At 43.9% G+C, this 26462-nt stretch overlaps 1 protein-coding gene across 8 annotated transcripts in view; it reads left to right on the top strand.

The window, feature by feature from the left end:
- neo1a (neogenin 1a) overlaps window positions 1-26462 on the top strand; it is a 180698-nt gene that overhangs the window by 21677 nt on the left and 132559 nt on the right. The window lies entirely within an intron of this gene.

The following is a 26462-nucleotide window of genomic DNA, read 5'->3' as shown; positions in this document are numbered from 1 at the left end:
ATATTCTCAGAACTGGGATACCTTCCATCTCCACTTAGAAAATGTCTGGCTCAGGGGGAACAGCACAAGCTTTTATGAAAGCCCCACACTGAGAAAACCATTGCGATAGATAAATAAAACTGCAACATCATCTGCGCAGCCAGCCACGGAGGTGTGCTGTAGATGTTTGGCCTTGAGCACATGGATGACAAAACCCTCTCGAGAGGAGAGTACATAGAAACAAGGGACTTTAATCTCCTAGCATCAAGTGGCCTTGCTGAGCTCAAACCAGTTTAGAATCAGAGAATGTGAACGTCAGCTCTCTCTCTCTCTCTCTCTCTCTCTCTCTCTCTCTCTCCAGGTTGCTTAAAAAACGGAGTGGGTGGTGGCTTCAGAAGCATTTTGAATTGTTTAGATGAAAATGAAATCGATCTCAAATCCACTCAGAAAACTAAATCTGCTTTTTCTTTTTTCTCTATTTTTCCTATCTGATGTTGTATTTTGTTTTGAGCTTCATTTACATTCATATTGAATTTGTTGTGTGCCATATGCTCCCCGACGTTGTCATGGGATACAGGCCAGAGACTCATCATTTTCTTTTTGGAGGCAGCTGAGCACATACATTTGTATTTGTTTTAAGTGATGAGATAAGGAGAGGAGAAGTCCCTCCCCAGACAGTGGGTACATGTTTAATGAAACCAAGATGTTAACATCAGCCACCGTTCCATATCAGTTTGACATATGCGAGCAGCCAACAGGTTGTTCTTCACTGTCATGTTGCACCAATACATGTGATGTTTAATCACAGAGATAGTGTTCTTTCAGGAGAAACGGGCAGCATGCAAAATGAGCATCCGAAGCAATCGCAGTGTCCTTTTGGCCTGATCCAATCTTGTTAGTAAATCTCTCCCTGCGTTTATTCCCTGTAAATGAGAAGTGAAATTGACTAGTTTTGATGGACAATGAAATGTGCTTGGGGACTCCAGCCTATTCACTCGCCAGGCAGCAATGGCATAATCAAGGGACTCGTGCACAGTAATTTACAGGAAAGTTTACCCGGCGCGCCCCAAAACACTCAAGCTTTTCTTTAACCTGGGATGGTCTGGCAAGATCTTTTCATTCAGCCCCTCCTAACCTTGTTAGTAAATCAGGGCCATTGTGAGGTGCCAGAGAAATTGTCCATTAATAAGCACTATGCCTAGTCAAGTGGCACAGAAAGCATAGGGGTCAGGCCCGACTTCCAATCATTATACCTCATCCACTTCTTAGTAAAAGGGCCCTAGCCACTCAGCTACAGGTCGCCATGGAGACCCCGGACAGGGAGCGGTGTGTGGGGTGGGGGTGGCTGGCTGGAGAACGCCGCAGACGACCATTAGCAGCCCATTCCCTGGTAATTAATGATCATCACTGGCTCAAAATTAGGGCTCAGAGAAAAACAGACACAGAGCTCGCTCTCCGAGAGCAAATGTCACAGTATCACGAAATACGTCTGAGGACTGGAGAATGGAGCGGAGGTGTTTTTTTTTTTTTTTTTTTTGTGTTATGGATGGAAAATGGTGACAGGATGTCGAGAAAAGCTACAACGTTGCAAAAAGGAGGGGGAGGGGGTGATGTGAAAGTGATTTATGGTCGGGATGGATTGGAGGGATTGTGTGCAAGGAAAAATATTGTTTTCATTTGCATAAGCATCCATCTCTACACACAAGTCTGTCTTCTGTTATTCAACAGACAGAAGAACTTACAAAGACCCTTTCGCCCAATCGACACCTTTAACTGGTATCTATCTGGCTGCACTGAGATAATCACTTGTCTAATCGAGTTATGAGCGCTGTTCACATTGCAGAAATGAAGCTCACATTATTGGGTTTGTAATCAAATCTTGCGTCTGCTTGCCCTTAGGGGATTTTCAGCCAGGCAGCCAATCAGCCCGCCACAGTGGCTTTGAAGTGTGCCGGCAGACCAAACTACCCATCTTCCCCCTCTCTCTCCTCAAGCAGAAAGCTCCTCTCCATGCTGCACAACCAAATGTGCATTCAGACACAAAAGCAATTCTGTGGGCAAATAAAAATGCAAACAAATGCCGCACAGATGCCCATGTTTGAACATGCTGATGGGCATAGACAATAACATCGCACACACACACACACACACACACACACACGCACACGCGCGCACACACACACACACACACACACACACACACACCCCAATCGGTGGCACACAGACCAATCGGTGGCACACAGACAAAGACTGTAGCCACACCATTCAGGAAGGGCCAGTGGTGCTCTTTCTGACAAGCATGCTGTGTGTGTCCTCGCTCAGTCTGGGCTCACAACCCAGATACACAGCAGTGACACCACACTTTTATCTCACAGACACACTGGACAGATTAAGAGGACTTTCGCCAGTTTGATATGCAGGCGAAGGTGGGGATGTGTTTACAACCGTGTTTAATTGCCTTGATAATTGTTTTTGAAGTACACGGATTTCTACACGGATATTTGAAGGCAACGCTTTTAGTCTCACTTGAAACATTATAGTAATAGTAGGGACATAAGGCCCTGTAGGCTCTGTGTTGCATTTATTTAACTTATTTCAGGTATTTCGTGCTTTTATTTAGAGCACATTGTGATGAGTTATGGCTTGGCCGTGCCTATAATTCTGACAGGATGGATGACAATTATGTTGACAGGAATGCTGGTTGTTGCCAGATGGCACCTGTGAACGCCATTTTATGTATCCTTTGGATAACCATAAAACAACCGAACTTATAATATGACATAATTGTTTTGTTCAAATCATCAATGCCAGTGTGTCAGGATTTACCCCGTCAAACGTTCATTTGATTTAGTTTATTTAAAACTATACAAACAGCCCATTTTAAAGCTGCAGCAGAAAAACAAAATGGACCAGACCTTTTTGATTTACAGTTTGGAATGAATGAAGTGGGATTATTAAAGTTGTGTAAGAGCAACCTTTTCATTCAGAAATATCTGAACTCTGTATACATTTATGGGTCGAAATAAGAAATGAGTAGTCAGCGAAGACTAATATTTTAGACTAATGCATAGAAACACTCTACATCAACCAAACTAAACGGGATGTAGGCCTCACTCTTCTGCCGTCGTTACCTTTCAGACTCTGGCAGGCCATTGCCTACATACAGTACGTCCAGTTAGTGATACAGGCAGTGGTTGTTGTTATTCGAGACATTCCTGCTGTTGGGTTGCATCATCATCTGTGGCATGGTGGCGAATTCTAGCATGTCTGTCACCCAACCGACTCATCCCACAGGCGCTATCAGTGCTCAGCCTCTCACAGGCATGCATGTACACACTGTGTCCCACTCTCTTAATCCCCCTTTTTCTCTCTCTCTCTCTTGCTCTCCCTTTGCTTTACCTTTCCTGCCCTCCCTCCTCTCTCTTCTCTGTCTTCTAGGCTATCAAAGGCCGTGGAGAGTATTATCACCCAGAACCATCCTCTCCTTGGCTAGGCTAATGCGGCCCGACCCCCCCCACACACACACACACACACACACACACTCACTAATACGCACATACAGTATATACACAGAGCGAGAGAGAGCAACCTTATCCTTATCAGCAGCCGCTGTCAGACCCACAATTAATTTTGTCATTAACTGCATCCCATTACTCCCACTGCTGTTGCAATGCCATGACGTCTCACCCTCATGGATGGAAGACACTGCCAACACACATGTATTATGCTCTTACACACACACACACACACACAAACAAATGCCAATTCTATCTCATTCATATCTATTCACGCTGACATCTATTTACATCCTAATGATGGAAGTAAATCCCCAGTGCGATCAAATGACCTTTCACCCCTCCTTGCGAGTCACTGTGAGCACGTTCAGGTCTGTGTAGCCAATCTGCCACCAGAAAGGGAGGGATGAGAGGGGAGGGGTGATGGATAGGGATACAGACAGGCATGGTGAGAAAGAACTGAAGAAATAAGAACAGAGAACCAAGGGGGTTATTAAGTGATAAGAAAGCACATGCCACAGAGAGACAATGTGAGAGAAATGGAGCTGGAGTCCTCACACATCTCCATTTTTGGAGTGGTGATGTGGTGCTGCAGCTCCTGGGCTACACGGGGACCAGCGGCGAAGCTGTTTACTAGACTCGCCAGCTCATTTACTTTCGAAGGAAACCGCTTGTGGCCCAGCTCCGCTCATGCCTGATACCGATTTCCCTCCTGCTGCTCACCCTTGTCTGTCTCTGCAGCTCTCTCCCCATCTCGCCACAATGATCTCTGCCACAGCAGGCTGTGGTGCAGAGTAACCCGACTCCATTTTGAAAGCCAATTGGTCTTGTTAGGACTTTCTGACTTGTGGAGAAAGTGATCTTGGCTTGGGGGCAGAAAGGGACAAACTCCCTTCTCCCAACTCACTTCCAGAGTTTGCCTACCAAATAGAGCAGATTGTGTTATTGTTTTGGAATAACTCATTCATGTTCCACTGCCATTCTGCTTATCTTTTTTTCCTCAAGCCTTAGTTAAGTTATTTCTCCCTCTCTTGCATAATATTTCAGTTTTCCTTCCTTTTCTCTGTCCCCTTGCTAAATAAATTTTGCTTGCGGTGCATTCTGTGGTTTTGAGTGAGCTGTGTGGGTTGGGTATTGTGTGCTCATGGCTTATGGGTTCGAGTCTGGTTCACAGCTTACGATGCTGTTTAGATTATCCCCGCATCATACTGGAAATGATACAATGCCGCGGTGTCCTGCTGGTGCATTTGGCTCAGGCTTGTACATATTCCCTGAGACCCCTGGTGTTTGAATCAAACCCACTTGTCTATTAGTTAAACTAACTACTACGTTTTAGGAATGTGTGATGTGATTTAGTTGTTTCACAATATTAGGATGAAAGCAAAATGGCATGCAACCATAGAACAAATAATTAAGATAAATATGGCCCCTGAAAATTCCCCTCAGAGAAATGGTACCTTTTTTATTTTTTTTTAAAAAGAAATGCTCATGACTACCAGTGCCAGCTGACTTAATGGGCACTACACAGCATCCCTTAATCCATGCTTACTCATGTGAGTCTAAAATGTATAATATACTAGGGTGCCAGCCTGTACCCCTGTCGGTACATCCCCATCCCCTGTACCCTTATCATGACACTTCCTAGAATACATTTGCCTCTGTCTGTTATCTCTACTACTTCTCTTTGTCCCTCACCCATTCTCCTTCACAATTAGTCACCTTCTATGTTCTACACACACACACACACACACACACACACACACACACACACACACACACACACACACACACGTGTGTGTTTAGTACCTTTGCCCCTTCTTCCCCCAACCCTACCCCTAATTCTGTCTCTCCCTCTGTCCTCCCCACCCTTGCCCAGGGGGCTCCATAAATATCATTTCATCCCACGGAGCCGCTGACACGCTGCAAAGGGCCTATGATAAATAATTCACTCCCTTGGTGCAGGGCAGGCAGACTCCCCTGCTTAGGAATTCAGCACGAGTGTGTGTATGTTAGGGTGGAGGGGGCTTGTGGTGTGGGTGTTAGTGGGGGGTTGTGTGGCGATGATAACACACACAGACGTACAGAGTATAACTTCTACTGCCTACTAACACACAATTCATTTTATATGAGCAATTGAAATAGTTTAGCAGAGGGTGTAGACTCCATCAGTTCTCAACATTGAGCTTCCCTCACTAGCTAGTGGTCAAGCAAACTAAAATGTATTGTTCTCATGCATCCCTTGGTTTTGTGTCCTCTACAGTACTTACTGTATATCTTGGCCAGTGATAAACCAACATCCCACCTCCCCAACTGTCATCCCCAAAGACCGGCTGTTTCTCTGTCCCTTCCCTTTTTTTTTTACCCCCTCCATCTTCCTGCATCTGGGGGATTGTGAACGGACCATCACCTGCCCTCTTAAAGTACTGGCTCCCTGATTTATTGATGATACTTGGGATTATTAATGCCAATTGCCTCCCTTTTGGCTTACTGAGCCGGCATGAGCGCCAACCCTCCCAGTTATCTGAGGGCCGAGAGATGGTAGAGGCAGACAGTGAAGGAGACAGTAGATGGGCTTTTGTGGAAGCTTTGACTCGAGTGGGAAATCAACACCAGTCGGCTTCAGGCTGGGGTAAGGCAAACACTGACAGTCAGACACTTTTCATTTTGGTAGTTTTGATTTTTTTTTTGATTTTTCTTTTTACTTTAGGGGGATGTGAGATAGTATAAAGTTAAATGAGTGACAGATGGGGAAGGAATGTAGGCACTGAAACTGTTTTTGTCGGGCGGTGTGTGTGTGTGTGTGCTTCCTCATGCCTGTCTGTGTCCTATGGGGAGTTTTTGTGTGTACCTACCGCAGTATTTGTGTTTGGCATTAGTCTCTCACTGTCTTGTCAGGAGCTTCTAATCCACGGGTTCACTTGCGTACATAGTTAACAGTTAATATAGGTAACAGTTAGGCTTGTGCTAGTCTATATCCACGACGTTCCACTTAGGGATTGCGCCGTTGCCGCTGGGAATTCCGCCGGATTTCACTCTTTTCGACCGGATGTCCGGTACCTTCCGCTTTCTTTGTGTTGAAATTTTGAACACGATTTATGAGGACTGGCAATGCGAGACTAGCCTTGTGCCGATTGGCGATCAGATCGTACATCCACCATTTGAAGGAATGATCGGCGATTGGGGTTTCCTTACGCATATATTAAACACTAATGTTTATTTTCTGGTGGCGCGGTAAGTCCGCCCGCTGAGCCACATAAATCAGCACGAGTGCGGAGTGAATTTTAAATCCTTAACGGTAATTACAAAGCAGTTTTCCCTCTCTTTTCTATGGATCTGACACCTGATTGGCTGTGCTTCTTTCAGACAGTGGCCAAGCCTCCCCGGCTTCTCGGCCGCTGCCAGAGGCCGCTACATTAGATCAGTCCACACCGATTAACGTTACCGGGGGCTAAGATACAGCAGTTAACAATCGAGTTTCGCCTCCAACACAACGAATAAACTACAGTTATTACATGTACAATTATCACATTAGGAGGCAGAGGAACAGCTAAACATTTGACATGCTGATCAGCAGAGAGCCGGAGAGAGAGAGGGAGAGAAGCCTCCGCTAACTGCTAAACTGAAGTAGCTAACAGAGCTAACAACGGGTTAACAACTGTGGGATTAGCAAGAAAGTCACTAAAAGGAGAGCGCTATGAGTGCTTGAGTAAACTAGTGTAACGTTAGGTTTAAATGTAAAGTGGATAATTAGCCGCTGTAATGAAGAATGGGACAAAAGTAACTGCGTCGAGCTACCGAAGCAAAGCGCTATCAAGACACAAGCATGTCAGCACGTCAGCCAATCAGGAGGCAGGACAGCCGAGCCGGTGTAGCCAGTTTCATTGATGATAGTGAAAGCCACTCTGTATACCATAATGTCATGTCCAATGACGTGTTCAATGTAGCCTGTCAGACTGACCATCAGATCGCCTACCTGCGGTCTTTAGTAACCATGATTGAATGATTTGAAAATGTTAGCGATCGCCCAAGCCTGGTAATAGTTGGCATTCGTCGGCCGTAAATTTAGATTCCCCCCCCCCCCCCCGAATAAATGGACCTCCTCCTCTGTGTGGGTAGCCCATTGTTTACCAAGTCATATAATATAGATATACATTTTGCATATCAATAAATGTCATGCGATGATTACTTTTTGAGTTCCTTCTGATTCTGTGTCACTTGAAACTTCATTTTGTCTTTATGAAAGCTAGTGAGTTCAAGTGTTCTTGCTGATGAAACACATTATGACAGCTGCACAACTTCATCAACTGGGTCGTCGCAAAGCCTGGTTACCAGCGTGCCCACTTAAAGGGATGATTTATAGTGATTTCTGTAGCCAAGCCTGCAATCTCAGGTTTGGATTTTGTTGCAGCAGCAACCCTTGTTTGCTCAAGATCCTGACCACTATCTCTCCCAACTCTTTGTGCTAACAATAGTGTTTTCTTGTTTGTCTGAACCTTGAATGAGTGCTACTTCAATAACACACATGCACTGCAGGCCCACTCGCACCACAGAACTGCTGTAAACAAATCTGGCAATAGGAAGAACTGACTTGCACTGTGGCTGCAAGAAGGCAGAGGCCACTAATGTTTAGCGTCTCATCTTCACCCTCCGCCCATTATAATGGATGCCAAGGAAGGAGAAGGGAGTCTTGGATTTGATTAGCCTCAAGCTGCAGCGTCTAATTGCCCCTTCTACAAAAGCCATATTGAAATGATTTATTCATCATCAAGCTCCAAACAGTCCCTTGTAATAGGCCGCCAGAAAATAGGATGCTCGATCCTTGCTCCCCTCCCGTGCACTATTGTCTCTGTCGTAGGAGAGGATAATGGGCGTGATGTTTCCATGGCTAGCAGGATGTAGGTTGATGTTTACAGCTATAATAATGGAGGACATTACTGTTGTAAAGCATTCAGTGTGTGTGTGTGTAAGAGAGAAGGCTATCTTGGCACAGTGGAGGGGCACTGCCTCTTATGCTACTGCTGTGCCTGCTCTATGCTATTGTTGCATCTGCAGGGTTTGTGAAAAGCCTCAGACCATATTAGATATACCGTTTCACACCTCATAACGTCATGAACAACTGTTGTTCGTGTGTGTGTGTGTGTGTGTGTGTTCATATTTAATTAGCATGAAGAAAAATGTGCTTATCCTTGCCAACCCTCAAAGGTTGAATTAAAAGCAAATGACATACAAATGCCATACATCTTCAGCTTTAGTAGACTACTTGAGCCAATCCCCTTTTTGATCTCTAAGCAAAGCAAGTTTATTTAAGGCTTTCGCCTGAAAATGTTCTGGAAACTTTTAATCTCTCAGTTCTTAGCATCTCTGCATCGGTCTGCTCTTATCCCTTATCCAAGAACACACCAGTGGGGCCACAATCGCTGTCAATCCCAAGCAGTAGAGCTTCTTACTTAGTTAAATATGCCCTTTTAAAGAACCCTTTCAGCTTAGCTTTTGACATTTAAGCATGAGCAGGCAATGGCGTTAAATATGGGTTAGAAGTGGTGGACAGTGGTAGGTTTGACTGGGCAGCGTGAAACTGATGAACCGAGTTTCATATGGAGCAATGCCTGTATCTCGACTACTTCCACTCTTTCTTCTTAATCTATCCTCCTGGACGACTGTAAGTCACCTTGATGTCACACGAAAACCGAACAGCCTCTCAGAGGATCAGTTTAACACCTAAGCAAATCGGCTTTCAACAGAGTTATATTAATATGTTATTGCCCGCCGGCTAGCAGCAGGTTAAATATAGGATGCCGGTGGTGTGGGGCTATTGAGGTGACCCTGTTACTATTCAAAGGGAAACAAGAACCTGAGCATGTTGGCTTAGTTGACTTGCTTAGAACGCCTCGCATGTAGGCCAGTTGCGTGTCCTGTTGTGCACAAAGACTGGCCATATGTAGTGTCACAAGGTTGGCTGGCCCGGCGGCGTTTCTATCCTGATGGCAGCATAACGCAAGCAGTCTGCCTCAGCCCCGCAGGCCAGTGTGGAATGGAGTTCAGAGAAATGGCTTGGGTTTACCCTTTTATTATCATCTACTGCTGTTTCTATCCGACTCCTCGCTATCCGTCTGCACTGTGGAGCTCTGCTCCTGTAGGCCAAGTTTAATGCTATTCCACAAGCCTTGACTTAATCCTCAAAAAGGATTGTTCTAAGCCTTAACAAGGTAATATCGGTTAAACAGATTGCTCTGGTGCACAATCGGAGCTACTGTAATGTGATTCTTCAAATCCTTGTAACCTTCACAGGTCTACTGATTGTGCTACTGTTTTTGAATTATTTATAATAGATTTATTATATATTTTTTTCATTCTTAAAAATGTACTATTTACTCTTCTGTTTGACAAAAATACTTTTAATATATTTTAAAGGTAATTTTAGCCATGTGTACTATCCCATTCAGTGAATCCTGTGAATGTGCTGAGAAGGAGCAGAGGATACGAGGGGTGATAAATGCTTATCAAATTGGAAGTGTCTCCCACCATCACATTACTGCCTGGAGAGGCTCCATCATCACAGTCTTAGCTGCCAAGTTTCAAAATGCCTACAGAGGAAGGAGTGGAGGCTAGAGTGTGGTAGCAGGCGATGGCGTCCTTTTACCTTGAACTAATAAATCGTGTTATTACTGAGGTCCTTCCTCAAACCTAGTATGGGATTTAAATGAGTTAATTAAGCAAGACCACATGTTATCATACATCCAACATTGTTTTTTCGTTCACACGTTAAGTAGTAAGTAGTTATATTGAGACCGGTTTGGGAAAAAAAATATTCACATGGCCTTTCTTGGTGATCACTTTGCTCTCCTAAACACAATGATAGAAAAATAACAGGAATCATGGAAAACGGACCACTGCAACATTCAGGGTTTACATCTTTTACCTACTTTTACCACGTCCACATGTACCCCACATGTAATTTTTTTTACATGTATTAGTGTGAGCAAACTCCTAAAAAAACATGGAAACTCCATAAGTAGAAAAAGATCTCAGACTAGGAGGCAGTTCACTGAGGAGTGATGGTTAAAGTCTGTGATTAGGAAACATGGTTGTAGTATGCAGCGTCCTGATTGGTGGAAAATGCTTGCAGAAAGAAACGGCTGCTCTCAGGTAAGAATGTCACTGTCAAAGAGGCTGAAGCGAAAAGTTGACGCGGAAAAGCCCAGCTTTAATGATGAATGGACAGATAAGCAGGCTATGCATTCGTCATGTTTGCCTCATTTGCAATGAAACGATGTTGTTGCAAAATAATACAACCATCATCATCAAGAATGAAGAACGCAAACATAATGGTCGTGTCATTCACGTGCATATTAAGTAGCCACATGTATATGTGTCCAAATTTCAAGATTCCCGGCAAACTAAGAAACAGTTAGACTACAAACCGACAGCTTTTGTTTCAGCTTGTTTGTAAAAATTCTCTATTTGCAGAGTAGGCTAGAGCTGTGTTTGCGTAAAACAGCGCGGTGGACTGAGCAGACAGAGCAGATAGAAATATGCTTTCTACATGTTTATGCCGGTCTACACAGGTGAGTGCATTGATAAGTGTTGACTTTTTACTCACAAAGGTTTTATTGTAGCCTACTTACAGTAACGAGACTAGCGTGAGTTGATCTGCCCCAGCGGCCGTTGGTAATCCTCCTCTGCATCGTTCCCAGTCAGGTACTGCGTGTTTTAACGCACACACATCTCGGCTCAGCTGTGTGTGTGGAGCGCAGGCATCGCTGTACAGAATCCCGGCATGTGAATAGAGATGCAAATACAGGGGGCTGGGTTTGTGCTCTACCTGTGTAATGTTACCTGCTGTAAATGCTTGAAATGCTAAATAACAGAACGCATTTTTTCCTCTTTACATTTTCTGAATTCGTGATTATTCTGCGGGCCAGACTAAAAGCTTTGGCGGGCCAGGTCTGGCCCGCGGGGCGCCAGTTGACGATGGCTGGTTTACAGGATTCGTTTGGACGACCGGCCAAAACGATGCAAAACATGTGCGTGTACACCAAAAAGCGCTTCCGTGTGGATGGCCCATTAATTGCACTGGAAAAAAAGCAACTGATAGGAAATGAGAAACGGTTTGACATAGACCATGAACTATCCACCTAATGCATGCCATTTATTTGTGTGATTAGTGTCAGCTTTTTAACGTGCTGGTTTTATTTGGCTTGAAACGGGCACAGAAAGACGAGGGCCACATTGATTCGGAACAAGCCATATCGGCCGGTTAATGAATCTGGTTAATTGACTGTGTAAGGGGGTGCCGTAACAGTCAGACAGTTAAGAGATACAGCAGCAGCAGCCTGCAGAAGCCAGCCAGCTCATCTGTAATTACGTCACTCTGCTCTTATTGATTCTGGTCTTCTCTTGATGGCACGGCACCGTCACAATTATTGTAAGCAGAAAAAGGTTTGTGTCCGTGATCATGGCAGCCATTACTGCTCTATCATGGGCATTTGGATGTCTTGACACTCTTGTAAAGTGATTAGCATCTCCGCTAAGAGTGCAAAAGGGTCCCGTTGGGCTTTGCACCCCCCTCTTTCCCTCAGGGAGCTCAACTGACAGCTCTGTGTGACAGGTAGAGACAAAGAAATTCCCCAAAAGAGAGTGCGGACTGCTGCGCCTGGGAGACTCCTCCATTCTGCTGTTCCTTTCCTTGTTCCTTCTCTTACAGGTGAGATAGTGGCTTTCACATCACAGGAAATGAGTCGTGGAGCTCCCTACCGCGCGGCAGTGAAATCCATGGTCCTTGTTCTTAAGCACATATACGCCCACTCGCACACAGACAGCTTGTACAAACAGTGTTGGAGACATCTCCCTGTGTACTGGCAAGGCTCACCAGGAGCTGCCGCCTCCTCACAGCTCTTTTTCAGATCATCGCCACCTCACGGTGGAGATTTGATTGCCCTTGTGATTTCTCTGGATCCCAAACTACCAACTGAGTTACAGAACACCCCTTCCTGTACTATCCCTAATCCTCTTTGTTCTTTGTTTGTTTGTTTGCTAGTAGATTTATTCTACTTGTATGTACTCCTAGGATACTACCCCATTCTATTGTACCGTACCTGCCCATCAGCTCCTTTTTCTTTCCTTTTCACACATTCCCTCCGTCCTTGCTTGCTCCAGCTCAATAAGCAAACAAATCCCACTTCCTCTTGACATTCGGCTCCGTCGCGGTGATTTGCTGTGGTTGTCAGGTCGAACATTGAGCGACATTGTGGCCCCTGTCAACAAAAGAAGGGCCCCGGAAGCCAGAGGGGCAGCGTTATTTGTGCGTAGGGTGGATTATCTCCCCCCACACGGCATTCTGCCTTTTCTCATTGTCTGGCGCGTAACCGGCATGAAGCATGCCGATGCCAGGATGGCTCCCTTGTGGCATCCACAATGCCTGCCATGTTTTACCCAACTCACTTTGGTAAAGCTGGATATTACACACATGGCATTATTATACAGACAACCATGTTCTACCATGCTTTTGCTGGTATCCTTGTCTCACTGGTCCTCTGGACAATGTCCAACACCAATTTCTTGATTGAACATTGGGTGAGGAGGGAGAAGGCAGGAGAGGATCCCTTCCAATGTCTCATCAGGTGACGTTGTTGGGAGTACTGTCAAGGATGTGAAGCCACCGAACATATGTTCCTGTGTTTCACGCGTTCATCATTGCATGTAGGGCTGCACAATTAATCAAATTTTAATCACTATCACGGTTTTGGCTTCCCACGATCAAATTCACGTAATCGAGCGATATTTAAAATCCTTCATTCCGTTCATAGAACGCTCTGTATCAAAGTTTTTTTTTTTTTTTTTCAAAGCTCCGTAAACCACTCTCTGATCACGTGCCTCCATGAGCCAATCAGAGTTGTTCCCTGCACCGCGCAGCCTACGTTTAGATGTAGACAGTCACAGAGGACAGAGTAACATGTAACCCATCCTCCACTACCCTGATTACACCCTGCTGAGCCTCAGTTGGACATTGTAATCAATGGCGCAGCAGGTGCTTTAACCCTCATTGACACAGGTAGAGTTGCCTGTACACACAACCCTATATGCAATACTTTTGAGCACAGAAATTAGACTTGTACACCATACACGCTGCCACCGTACACAGTGTTTGTTTAACAGTGGGTAATGAGATGCAAATGATCATGCATGAGGAACTGGGGACCCCAAGCCACAAGGGAGAGTGTAGGGGGGAAGGGATGTGACACATGTGTTTGCACGGTGGGACATTTTTAGCTGGTAAAGCCAGCAGACAAACAGATTTCACGGCAGGGAACAACACGACGTGTCAAAGGTACCATGCCAAAATGGGATATCACACCCGTCTATTGGTGGGAAAGGGGAGACATGGTGCCACTGGGTGCTTTCCACACCTTACAACATTAGACTTGGATAGCTGGGCTGGTGGTATTGAGGCTGTGACTGGGGGTACAACGGACCAGGAGAAGCTATGCAAATGTGGATGTACTGGGAAAGTAGAAGGCTCGTCACCTTCTTTACTACAACACAGTAGCTGAAGGATAACAGGCTGTTCTAAATAGGGTGTTGGCTTTTTATGTGCTGGCTTCTCCATATGAAAAAGAAGGTGATGAAGAAGAGGGGTAAAAGGGCTGCAAGTAAGGCAAAACACCATAAAACCACAAAATGTCAAGCATGAACAGAAAATGTTTTAAAGCAACACCAAAGATTTTGTACCTTTTTTTTTTTATAAATGTTTCCAAAATAGTTTCAGTGGTTCATCAACTCGTAACGGGGTGAACGGCACTTCTGCATTCGCTTTGCGGCCCTCTATCGGCTTAAACCGCACTATGCAAGTTTGCCAGATCGGGTAGCAGAGCTGTCGTTCAAATACGATAACGTATTCGAAACGGTAATGGACAATTCCGCTTCCAACCTGTAGGGGGACCGAACAGGGAAAAGTGCTTTGGTGTTGCTTTCAGTGCTGATTTTTACACATGGAGTTTGATTTGCATGGGTAGCATGTACATGCAAAGCCAGGTAACCGTCTAGCCCAGGCCTGAATTGGTGTTGAACCCAGTGTCAGTGTGTATAACACAAAGACTTTTTATGTTTCTATATGTGGAGTGAAATTGTGGAACGGTTTGAGTACATTGTTAAAGAACGTGTTAAATATGATATAAATACTTTATGATGTAAACATTGACCTATTCATGATGATTATTAAATAGTAGTAGAAAAGGAGGTAGGATTAAATAAGCTTTTGCTTCTTCCTATTCCTTTTCGGACCTTTTTGTTTCTGTGTTTTTTTATTTTTTTTATTATTTATTTTAAAATGTTCGAAATAAAGCATTCATTCATCCATCCATCCATTCAAGTGTTGGTTGTGTGGGCTCACAAGTTAACTTTGTCTAATCTCCCAGACAATGGCTGTAATGGTGCGACAGGGCCTTTGGCTTTCAGTGTCACCCATCATCATGCATGCGTAGAAACAGGCTGGCAGCTTGGTGGTTTGGGACCTACTGCAGCGGCAGACGGTGCATTGAGGGGATGAACTGTGCCACGCTGTTTCTACCATAATCTTGTGATGGACTCCAAAATGCCCCCTACCAGTTTAGCAGATATGTGCCATAATTTAGCATATAAACCTGGAACAGTTTCTCTGAAATGTTGACATTTTGACAGCCGTATCAGAGCATTGTTAATAAGATTAAAAGTGCTGCTGATTTTCTTCTCTCATCAGAAACGGTTTACAGTTACACCTGCAGAAGTAACTGTGTAGATTGGTCTGCATGATTATCGGAAGAAAAAAATTATCTTAGCGTCTTTTTTTGCGATCAGGATTTTTGTGGATTGTTTTTTTCTTGATATAGTGCACTTTTTTTTAAATGTATTTCCTCTTATAGCAGCACCAGTTTAACAGTCTTGTCGTCACCACACTGTCTTACTTTTATTCTTTGTTCTCTACTTACAAAATTAAAATAACATAACTAACTAACAACAAACTAATTAATTTGAGGTGTAGCTATACCCAAGGCAAATAATACACTAAATCACACAGCAATTCCTCCCCAATGTTGGGTCGATCTATTCTTTTCCAGTCTTTGCGCGTATAAATAGCTCACATGAGATTTATGTTCTTCTTTCCCATTATAGCTGCCTTTCCATATTGACCTTAATATCAGTCACATTTGTACACATAACATGTCACTGGACACATGTAATAGATGAAATCGTTAAACCACACCGGGATGTCTAGGGTAATTGAAAATGTAACAGACACATACTGTTACTCTGTTGTTTAACCATAAGTTTAGGAAACAAAATTGCAACATACGGCTATTTGTTATTCATTTTCCAGCTGTATTTGAGGGAAGAGAAGAGCACAGAGGGTCCCGTGGGGGCAAATGTTGTACAGGAGTCAGGACATTTGTCTTGATCAGAGCCGTGTCAGACTGAAAGACTAAAGTGTTTGTTTGGTTTCATAGGGAGAATATAAATGAGATCTAATTTGCTGTTTTATGCTTATTTATTCATTTGTTTGATTTTACCTATCATGCCTATTTTTCATGATCTGTAGATGTTTGTGCATGTGGATACACACTCTCAATTGGTCATTGTGTTTTGAGCTACTAAACGGCACAATGTGTTTTAATTAATGTTGCTTATTGGAGTATCTAGTTGTGTGGGCGAAATGTGCGAGATGAGCTCAGTTGCTGAACCAATGTTAACCCTTTGAGTGTGTAGAAGGAGCTCTATTGTTTGTGTTGTGTCACATCTGTTGTGCTGCTTGCGTTCTTTGCGTGCAAGAAATGTTTCATAGTAGGGCTGGGCGATATGGAGAAAATCAAATATCACGATATTTTTGACCAAATACCTCTATCGATAAAGCAACGATATTGTAGTGTTGACTGTTGGTGCTTTCGCAACATATTTACACAATGAGATTTTTGATAGACATAATGACTAAGTGTGTAAAGGCAAATAACAGAACAGTTACAACAGTCTGGGAAGTTCAGAAAATGACATCACTTTACTGTAATGCTTTAAAACCAGGAAACTTATGCCAAATTACGATATCCAAAATCTAATATCGATATATTGCCCAGCTCTATTTCATAGTGCATATGTATGGCTTTCTGCACGCTTTGGCTTTTTGCGTGTTTGTGAGGTGAAAAGTGAAAGAGACTTGGAGACTGGGAAAGAGTTGCTCAGTCTCTATTCCAACCACCTCCCTCCAATTTATAGCTCTTGGAGAGAGATCTGTCTGACAACAGGCCTGTAATTAAAATGAAAAACCTTCTCCAAATGCCCTCCAGAGTGTTTTTTTTTCTTCTTCCTTCTCTCTTTTGATGGGTTGAGGGACGAAAAAGCTTTTCCATCTCCTTGTCGCACTCCTACTCCCCCGCTGAACGTCACTGCTGTTACTCTTATTATTATTGTTATTTGCTTTTAAGTGGAATGTAGTTTATCTAAAGAAAAACATTATTCAATCATCATAATCCCCCCCTTTCTGTCACTGTTAACTACTGCATCACTGACTTCAGCCTGAAGCGTCTTGAGCACGCATGTAGCCGCTTGTCATCACCACGTTGGTCACATACCACTACACATTATAGACTGACATTGAGCCCTTTTGATTGATCTGAAATTATGGTCTGACTGCCTTTTTACGTTAAAATGACGTTACAATTGGACGGCTAATCAATTCCTCCATCAATAACCTCTCTATACAAAGGCCCTGCGGCTCTTGAGCTACAGCTTGCAGGTCTTTGGGTTCAGTAATAAATCGGTGCTAAGGTCCTTAGACACCCATTTATATTTCCTTGATTTGTTTGAGTTTATTTGCCGAGATCTGAGTGATGTTTGTAAGCATTTTTACATTTTCAAACCCCATATTTGCCTTTTGAAAACATTATATTACACTTACATAGGTATATAGTCATAATCCCAATAATCTCCCTTGAAGGAAGTATTTAAAAATGGATAGTCTTTTACAGACTGATATGTTATAGAGCATCCTTTTGTTTTCGTGATGGAAAACGTTTGCCAAAACATCTCCATTAGCAAAAGCAATGGCCGACTTTTATCTCGGAAGTGACTATTAGATGAATATATGCACACTCATCACACCATCGGCTTTCAACACACAATTAGATGGATGCAATTAGATAGATTTTGCTGTAGCAGACGGATGCCTTTGTATTTTATATTGCTTGTTAGCATAGTCACGCGTGTATCTGTGTGTCCTCACTGACACTCTGAAACCACATATAGGTCTACACCATTGTTTACTGCACCTCTGACATGTTCATTTCATTAACTTTTTGGATTTCTCGGACATAGACACAGTCCTCCCACATGTACAGTTTCGGTCCTTCCATATCGCAATGGTAATAATATTTAGTTCATTTATACATACATTCTTGCTGTTTTAAACTTGCTTTTCCACAAAGTAGAAAAGCTGGGATCTTCTAACGGGTTAACCAGTGACCTGTTTAGCTCCTTTTTGTCTCACCATCCTTACATTCTCCTTTGCTGAACGTTGGTCTTCTTTTTTAACTGACCTGCTATTGCCACAAGGGAACAAAGGGCATCGAAGAGTTCTTTCTGCTGTCTGGTGAATCAAAAGATCCAACGTGACTCCTTGGGGAGCATGGCAGTCTGCCTAGGTAACCAGTCTGAGCACAAGTCTGGAAGGAAATCTACAGTTGTAGAAATTCCACTCTGGGGCCATTGTCAAAAATGTAATTGCGCATGGAGATGTATGGTTATTTTCACACGTAACAAACGTGCTCTGGGCCGTGTTAGCACATGTTGAAAGACATTGTTTTTGCATCTAGATCATCATGGATTTCCTTTCTGTTTTTGACCTAAGAACAAAGTCAAGCCTTAAAAAAAAAAAAAAAAAAAAAACCTTCACAATCAAGCTCTGATGGAAAGGAAACGGTTAAAAGCTGCTTTTGGAGGGGAGCGTTTAGACTGCCATGGTGGACCTGCGCAGCCAGTCGACTGAAGCAGGACTAGCCCAGTGACTGAGTCGAGCTGGCTGGCTGCCAGGGGCGCCCCACGCTGCAGACAATACCCACCTGTGTTAGGCAGAGGAGGCAGAGTTTTGTGTGTGTGTGTGTGTGTGTGTGTGTGTGTGTGTGTGTGTGTGTGTGTGTGTGTTATTTTGCACTGAAACAGTCAAAGTGTAGCTCCTCTTCCCCCAGCTCTCCATCCTCTGGCTCTCCAAATGTCTATCAACAGGCTCCAGCTCTTGTTTTGGCTCATTGTGTTGGACTCTAATGTTTGAAAGCAAACTCGGGAGATGAAAATTGAAACTTGTTTTTTTTTTAAGATGACGAGGGCTTACAAATGGACAGAGGGTCTATTGGTTGCTTGTGTATGTCTGTTGAAAGGACACCCCCCCCCCCCTTCACCAATGCCAGACACCCACAGTTGGATGCCTGCAACCCCTCCACAAACGTGCCGGAGGCTAGAGGGGTGAGGGGGGGGTCTCTAGGGGTCTTTACTCTCTGGTTACTGCAAGCAGGCTGCTGCTACTGCAAGATGGTCACCATGGCAACGCTATTTGATTCCTACAACAATGCTAAAGCACCCCCCATCCTCCTCCTCTTCTGAGTCACACACACACACACACACACACGCCTGTGTGATTGGAAGATTACATTGGGGATCACGAAAGAGTGGGCGCCGTAGTTGATAAAAAGAGACTGACAATGCTCATGCAAATTAAAATCTAATCTATGTGTAATTAGAATGTTGTCTGTAAATTAATTATAATCTCATAATTTATACCATTCTTTTTTTCTTTTTTAAATCCTTATTATCGCAATGCATTTCATGTATTTTCCATAGTTTTTAAACTAGAATTAAAAACCAAAGATACACAAACCGGAGACCATGCGTGGATTCGTATGCCGTATCTCAGTCAAACAGGGACTTACAGTGATTGGAAGACGAGCATCTTTTGACATTATTTAATGCCAATAAATATGACATCTGACAGAAGTCGACCATGTCTGAAACATTGCAACCTCTTGTACTTGTCAGCTCAACAGCTTGACAAAGATTTATTGTACAGCAGTGCGGCAGTTACCAAGGCGCTCTCTGGCTGAATTAGTTATACAATAAACAACGTGGTGTATTTATGGGCATCCAGCTCTTTATAAATAATAAATAATCAAATCTGCTGTTAAATTATCAGAGAATTACTCCTGAAAAAAATCTACAATGAATGTCTTAGTAGTTTTTTTTTTTTTTTTATTATATTATCATCCTTTCAGATTAAGCAAAATGGGTATTTTTAGCAGCGTATGAAGCCAGTACTAAATCACACAAAAACCCCTTGAACAGTAATAACACCCCGCTAGTAACATGTTACCCTGCATGGGAGGGAGGGAGGGAGGGAGGGGGGAGAGGGAGTGTTACACCAGACTCTCATCCCACTGACAGTGTCAATGTTTGTTGTGTGGATAGTGCTGCTAAAAGATGTCAAGACATGAAGTCTATTTTACGAAGGCTGTGAGAATCTGCTTTTGCCTGTCCCAGAAAAAAGAACATAGAGGAGAAGTACACTTTGCTGCTTGATTGTCTGAGACAGTACTGTACGTGCTTGAGAGCAATCATTTCTCACCATAATTGTGTGTGTGTGTGTGTGTGTGTGGTGATTTGCATGCTTCACCGTTAAGGGACATGCTGGGGGATTAACACCACCACTGTGCCTGAGCCTTGTACAGTAGTATTCCTCATAGACACACACATTGACACTCAGACAGCTTCTGTGCCCGGTGTGGCCATACTTTGCTACTGTATTTTGAAAGACAAGCATTCCATAGTTGATATGCTGTTTTCAGTCAAACAGTTAGATAAAGCAGTGTGATGTCTACATCCCTTCCAGGTGTCCACATTCATGTACAGTGACACGTCTGCTAACTACTTGTATCAAGATGTTAGATGTCTCGTCCACCCTTATGAGCTGACGAAACACAAGTGGTAATTTGCTCTCAGAAAATGGGACGACGAACTAATTTGAAAGATTTGACCGCTGTGAAAATCAATAGGAAAATCCAGAGCCTGCAAAACAGAAAAGTACTACTGCCATATGTCCACAACCCATCCTATGGTGTGCCCTATGCCTAGCTCCAGGGTGTGGGCAGGAAATGCCATATTGGCCTCCCAGGACAGTGAGATCATTGGCTGGGCCCCGAGGATGTGGACACATGGTCCCAGACTGCCTCATTCTCCTGTCTTAGTCCTTTGTCCTCCTGCTGACATGACAAGCTGTACGCTTTTAAGAACTCTTTTGAACCTTTTCATCAAGCCTTTCACCTTTTTTTAGGATTGATGTCTTTTCTTTGATTGGCTTTTCTTGCCCGCATTCAAAGAATAAATGCTGTAAGGCTAACCGTGAGATGATGTCAGACATGAACACAATACACCTGTGGGTAATGTGGCCATTCAAAGTAACCAACAGCCAGAATAGAGGGCAATTGTGTTAATCACAGCCAATTAGAGGGACAGCTTGTTGCTTCTTACTGCATGTTCAGATTGAAAGCCAAGGAGTATTACCTATATCTTGGCTATAGCTGGATGGCCCTTGCTGGCCAAGCAGGGTCCCTTTTTAATATGATTAGGACGGATTATGGCGTTGTCTGCACATCAAAAGAGCCAGGACCAATTATCGCCCCTGCCTTTCAACACGACAGCCGCTCCTCCTCCCTCCCCATGAACGCAGAAAGAAAAGGGGGAGAAAAAAAAAAACGGAGCCCAAGCGTCTTGTAACACTCCAGAAGCCCCATGCTAATGGATGGATTCATCATTCATTCAGGCCTTTCATGTACAGTATTAAGCAGTGATGGTGCACAGTTGCCAGCGCTTTGGCTAGTCCCTAAAATAGACTGAGCGTCAGAGCTAATTATCCCAGTCCCAGAGGCATGAACAAACAGGTTCATATGACAGAAAATGTGGCGAGCTCTAAGGCAGTTGAAAAGAGTAGGAAACTGAAAACAAGAACTTCATGACTGCAGGTGATGTTTGTGAATATTTGTCTTAATTTTTGATTCTGTTTTTTTCTGCATGCTGTTGTAATCGAGTTTGTGTGCAGAGTAACAGCCGCGACTGTTAGCTTTGCCCTGTTTTGCTTAGGTGCCCATTACCATAATCCCCCATCAGAGCGGGTCTTCTATTAGCCCTTTGTGCTGTCTGTGCTCATGACAGGAAACCAAATGGATGTGGATGAAAGTAGTCCCTGTGCCCCCTCCCTCCCCCATTTTACAACACTTACACACACACACACACACACACACACACACACACATTGCTTTGCCAAATTACTCTCATAGTTTCACTTTTCTCTAAAGTGCCAGAGCGTATGTGCTTAAACAAAGGTGCCCCCTGGATCCCTACCACCCATCACAGGCAGAGTTGGATTCAACCCAGAGTCCTGTCAGGAGTCAAATGAAGCCATTAAAATCCCTTTTTCCCAGTGCCCTGACATTCTTTATTTATTTATTTATTTTTTTGGTGCAGCATGGAGCTAACACCTGCACAGAGAATGTGACGCATAACTTTTTTCCCCCCCAGATATCGGTATAGCCTGTTTTTCTTTGTAATAATTGTGTGGCTTGTATCATAGCCTCAATATAACACAGACATCTAACAACTGTCCTTTTCTGCTCAGGGAAATTGTCACTGTGAACTAAGAGGAGATGAGTTTGTCAGCCTGTGGAAGATTTGAAAGACAGGAACAGTATCACTTAATTTCTTCCTAAACCTCTGTCTTCTACATTTTCTTCCTTCGTTTTGTTTTCTTTTTTTCAGAGTAGCTCAAACCAGCAGCACAAAGTGGAGCTGTTACCTGCCTGTGAAGATAATTATGCTTTATGTTCTGAGCTAATTCCGGTGGGCAGACCGCTCCTTTTGTATCGCTGCACCACAGCTGGTCCCAGCGTGTGCACATCCAGCTTTGCTGCAGTGCTTGGTTTAATCACAGAACCTTTGCAAGCCACGGCCATGAATTTCCAAATTCGACGTAAGCAAGCCCCATGTGGGTTTACGCCTTTTGTTATGTTTATCTACAGGACACGTACTGTATGTGTATTAAATGCTTTGGATATACAAGTATATCCACAGCAAACATGTCAGCACAACTGACACCGCTGTGGACGATGAGCAGGTGAACACTCAATCACAATCCCCACAAGCATGTAAACAAGGGCTGAAGTGGCTCCTGCGCCCTACATACTAGCGCCCTGCCTTTTGGCTAACCTGCAGCGGGCGAGGGCAACATTAATAATTTAACCAAACACTCAGACGTGATGGAGGGGACAAGGGAACCCAGTGAGATGCGCTCTGGTTGAGAGAGGCTATTAAATATGAAAACTACTTGTGGTGACTAATAGTATTTTTGTTTTCCTACAGCTTAAATGTCTCGCGTACTGTAGCTTCGCTTCCTCCAGCCTTGAAGAAGGTAAATAGTTTGATCAGGAATGATTAGGCTGGAAGTAACTGCAGTCTGAATACTAATTGACTCTCTGCTCTCTGTTTGCTAATACCTTGGAGCCTACATGGTTCAATCAACTGCAGATGAACTTTACCCTAAATTTAACCTAATTGTGTACAATTATTTTCTTTTAATAATTTAATCTTTTTTTAATTTTACAGTTGCTTACAAATAATCATGCACGCACACACACACACACACACACACACACACACACACACACACACACACACACACACACACACACACCCCCCCTGACTGGGGGCAACAGCTACTTGTATATTTATGGATTCATGGGGTGTTGCTGCATGCTCCATGAAACACACACACACACACACACACACACACACACACACACACACAGGCTTTATTCTTGTGTTGAGGATTAGATGGGTTCAGGGCCAGAGTGCCCCTCTGGTTGCAGCTCTCGCCTTGGCTTGGTGTTTAGGTGGGTTGGTTGGGGGGATGCATGAAACCCTCTGGGGGAAAGACTGCACTGAACACAAATCATTACTGCTCATCAGTTGCTGCCACTCAGCCACCTATTTACACAGCAGCTTGGCTGAGATGTGGATGCACAGACAGACAGACACATACCTCATTACACATCAGGATTGTAGGGAAGAAATGATTGAGAAACACTGTGTTGTAGTTTGTGGGGGCTGAGTGGATCAATACCTCAAGCCAAATACACACAATTCATCATAACGTCAAAGTCTGTTCCCGATCAAGTTTTCACAAATGCTATCAGCGTGCAATTTTCTTTTGGGAGAAGAGTGTCGAGGGAGCGTCAACATGGAGCGTCAACATGGCAGAAAAGTATTGCGTCAGCGATACATAGGCCCCTATCTAATACCTTTTTCCAGTGAATAATTTATGACTGCCATACTACGTAAGCTATATGTAGCATATTAAATACATAATCCTCTCATCTTTTATTGATGCTCCTTTTGATATGAGCCTCACTGATAAGTTTGATAAGAGAGCTTAATATGTAGGCCAGGAAGCAGATTGGACTGCCACATTTGAGCCAATAGTGATGAAACTTCACCCAAGCCTGATTGATGTTGCCGTTTGGTTCAGAAGTGAGGACTGGTAGGGTTGTAACTCGGACCAGATTGCTCAGTTTACGATACACTGTAAACACTTGCACTTGACTGTTTGCACACCTTGGCTGGCGTATAAGAGGGAATTTCAGCTGCACTCTGATCAAATCTGCCACAGGACATATCTGTGTCAAGTGCTCATGGCCTCTGCTTCCTGTGTTTTTATTGTGAGCGGGACGGATACATGCAGACAGAAAAGTGGGAGGGTGAGGGGGGGGGGGACTCCCTTTGATGGGCTAAATCTCTTGCTTTGTGGGCGGTAATACGCACACACACACGCGCACAAACACGTGCACACAATCACATCACACAATGGGGCTAAGATACAATCCGCCAGTGTACAGGAAATGGGTTTTATCTATCTAACTCGATGATGCTGAGACACACCAGCAATTGCACAGATAGCACTGTTTTGTCAGCTGAGGACTGCCAAATTGATTCTGATAATATGGTATAATTGCTGCAGACAAATGAGCTACCACCGAGCAAACAAGTAATGTCTCTCTTTTTTTTTTTTGTGTGCTTTCGTTCAAAAGTCTTCAAACCAACATGACATCACGACTTCGCGTAAACATACACGCCCACTTAAGCCAAGTGGCGTGTTATGTGTACGCATTTTGAGCGCCGTGTACAGCGACGGGTTGGGTTTAGGAAAAGAAGAACCGGTCGGGTTTAGGAAAACAAGAAAGCTACGGTTGAGTTAAGGTGCTTACACACCAACCCGACGGCCGACCGTCGGCAGAAAAGGCAGTCGGACTGATCAGTCGGGTCCCTGAGATCCAAAAAAATGCCTCAAAACACACTGAGCCGACTTGAGCGTACGCTCTGCGCGTGCGCGAAACGTAATACTTCTCCATAGCAGCAGGCAGCGCTTCTCTGTGTTGTTTCCCAGAAAATGAAAACCGACAGCTGATTGGATGAACGTGTCACGTGGTTCTTTTTTCTCTGGAAATTCACAGCCAGACTGTCATGGCGGCTTGTTCAGAATACGATCTCATATTGTACTGAAATAGTTCACCGAAATGTGTTTCTGAAAACATTTTAAGCGAGAAATAAGCCGTGCAGTTGCTGAATCCGTCTTCATTTCAGATCGACGAAGGTCGGTTTAAAAGATTTTCTTCAGATTTTGAGAGGCTCATCCGCTCGCCATTTCCGGGTGAGTCCCGACTGCCCTGTCTCCGACTGACATGTCTGGTCGGCCAAAATGAAGGCCGACGGCTCCTCGGACGGACGACGGCACGGAACACACCGAACAGACTCGAGACACCGACCTCGCCAGACGGTCCGACGGCCGATAATCGGCTCCGTGTGTCAGCGCCCTTAAGGAAACGGGACACGAAGGAAACGTGACACACGAAGGAAACGTGACACGTGGGACACGAAGGAAACGTGACGCGCGGGACACAACACCACCCCGACCAACCCCCCTACGTGGATTCTCCCCCTTTCATACTACTCTCTACGGGGTAAATTCACACGCAATCGCAAGGTAATATAAGTCAGTGGTGGCCAAACGGCGTTGATAAATGCGCTAAAAAGCGAGTATACGTCTTGATAACACGCCAAACACTGGCATACGAATTGGTGTGTCATACATACGCCACTTAATGGGTCTGTTCAAACAAAAACTCATGGCTGCAAGCAGTGTGTTAATGCTATAAATATATCTAAAGCAGTTACAGGTAGTTTAGTGAAACTAGTTATTTTGGCAAAAGCTATGTTTACTAGTCCTAAATAAGGAGTATAAAAGTTAGACTGCTGCTACTACTCTCTTTGATTTTGACCTCAAGAACTTCACCAAGACATGAAGTCATTGTCTGTTAGCTAAAAGGGCAAGGTGACATTTTCCAGCTAAATTCAATTGCTGGTTTTATCTTTTAATCAGAAACATGTTGTCTGTAAATCCAGATAGTGTAGGCTTAAGAATGAACACACACCTTGCATTGTATACTGTGATATTGTTGGGGAAACGATTGGACAGTAAGAAATGATACCCATTGTGATTGAATCACTCCTTCCTTTTGTGGCTGCTGGGACACGAGGCTCTTTTTTTTTTTTTTTTCCATTCTGCTCTTATCTGAGCCACAGACTGATTGTGGCCACATAGCCTTCTTTTTAAACAAATGAGACAATTCTTTTCCTCACTCGTTGAGATGCACACACACAAGCACAGTGAGTGACATTCACCTTGTTTTGCCCTGCTGGATTTTTTTCCTTTTGTCTTGACTGCACAACAAAAAAAGCTATCACTCTCTTGTTAGCAGATCACTGCGCCTCTTCCTCACCTGCAATATGATCCACATTAGCATCCACAACAGCCTGGGCAGCTCCTGCTGTCCGAACCGACAGGACTGAGAGCAG

This window comes from Sander vitreus, chromosome 1 (genome assembly GCF_031162955.1).
Source record: "Sander vitreus isolate 19-12246 chromosome 1, sanVit1, whole genome shotgun sequence".
Taxonomy (NCBI): domain Eukaryota; kingdom Metazoa; phylum Chordata; class Actinopteri; order Perciformes; family Percidae; genus Sander; species Sander vitreus.
Note: the sequence above shows the minus strand (reverse complement) of the source record. Positions and strands in the feature narration are given on the sequence as shown.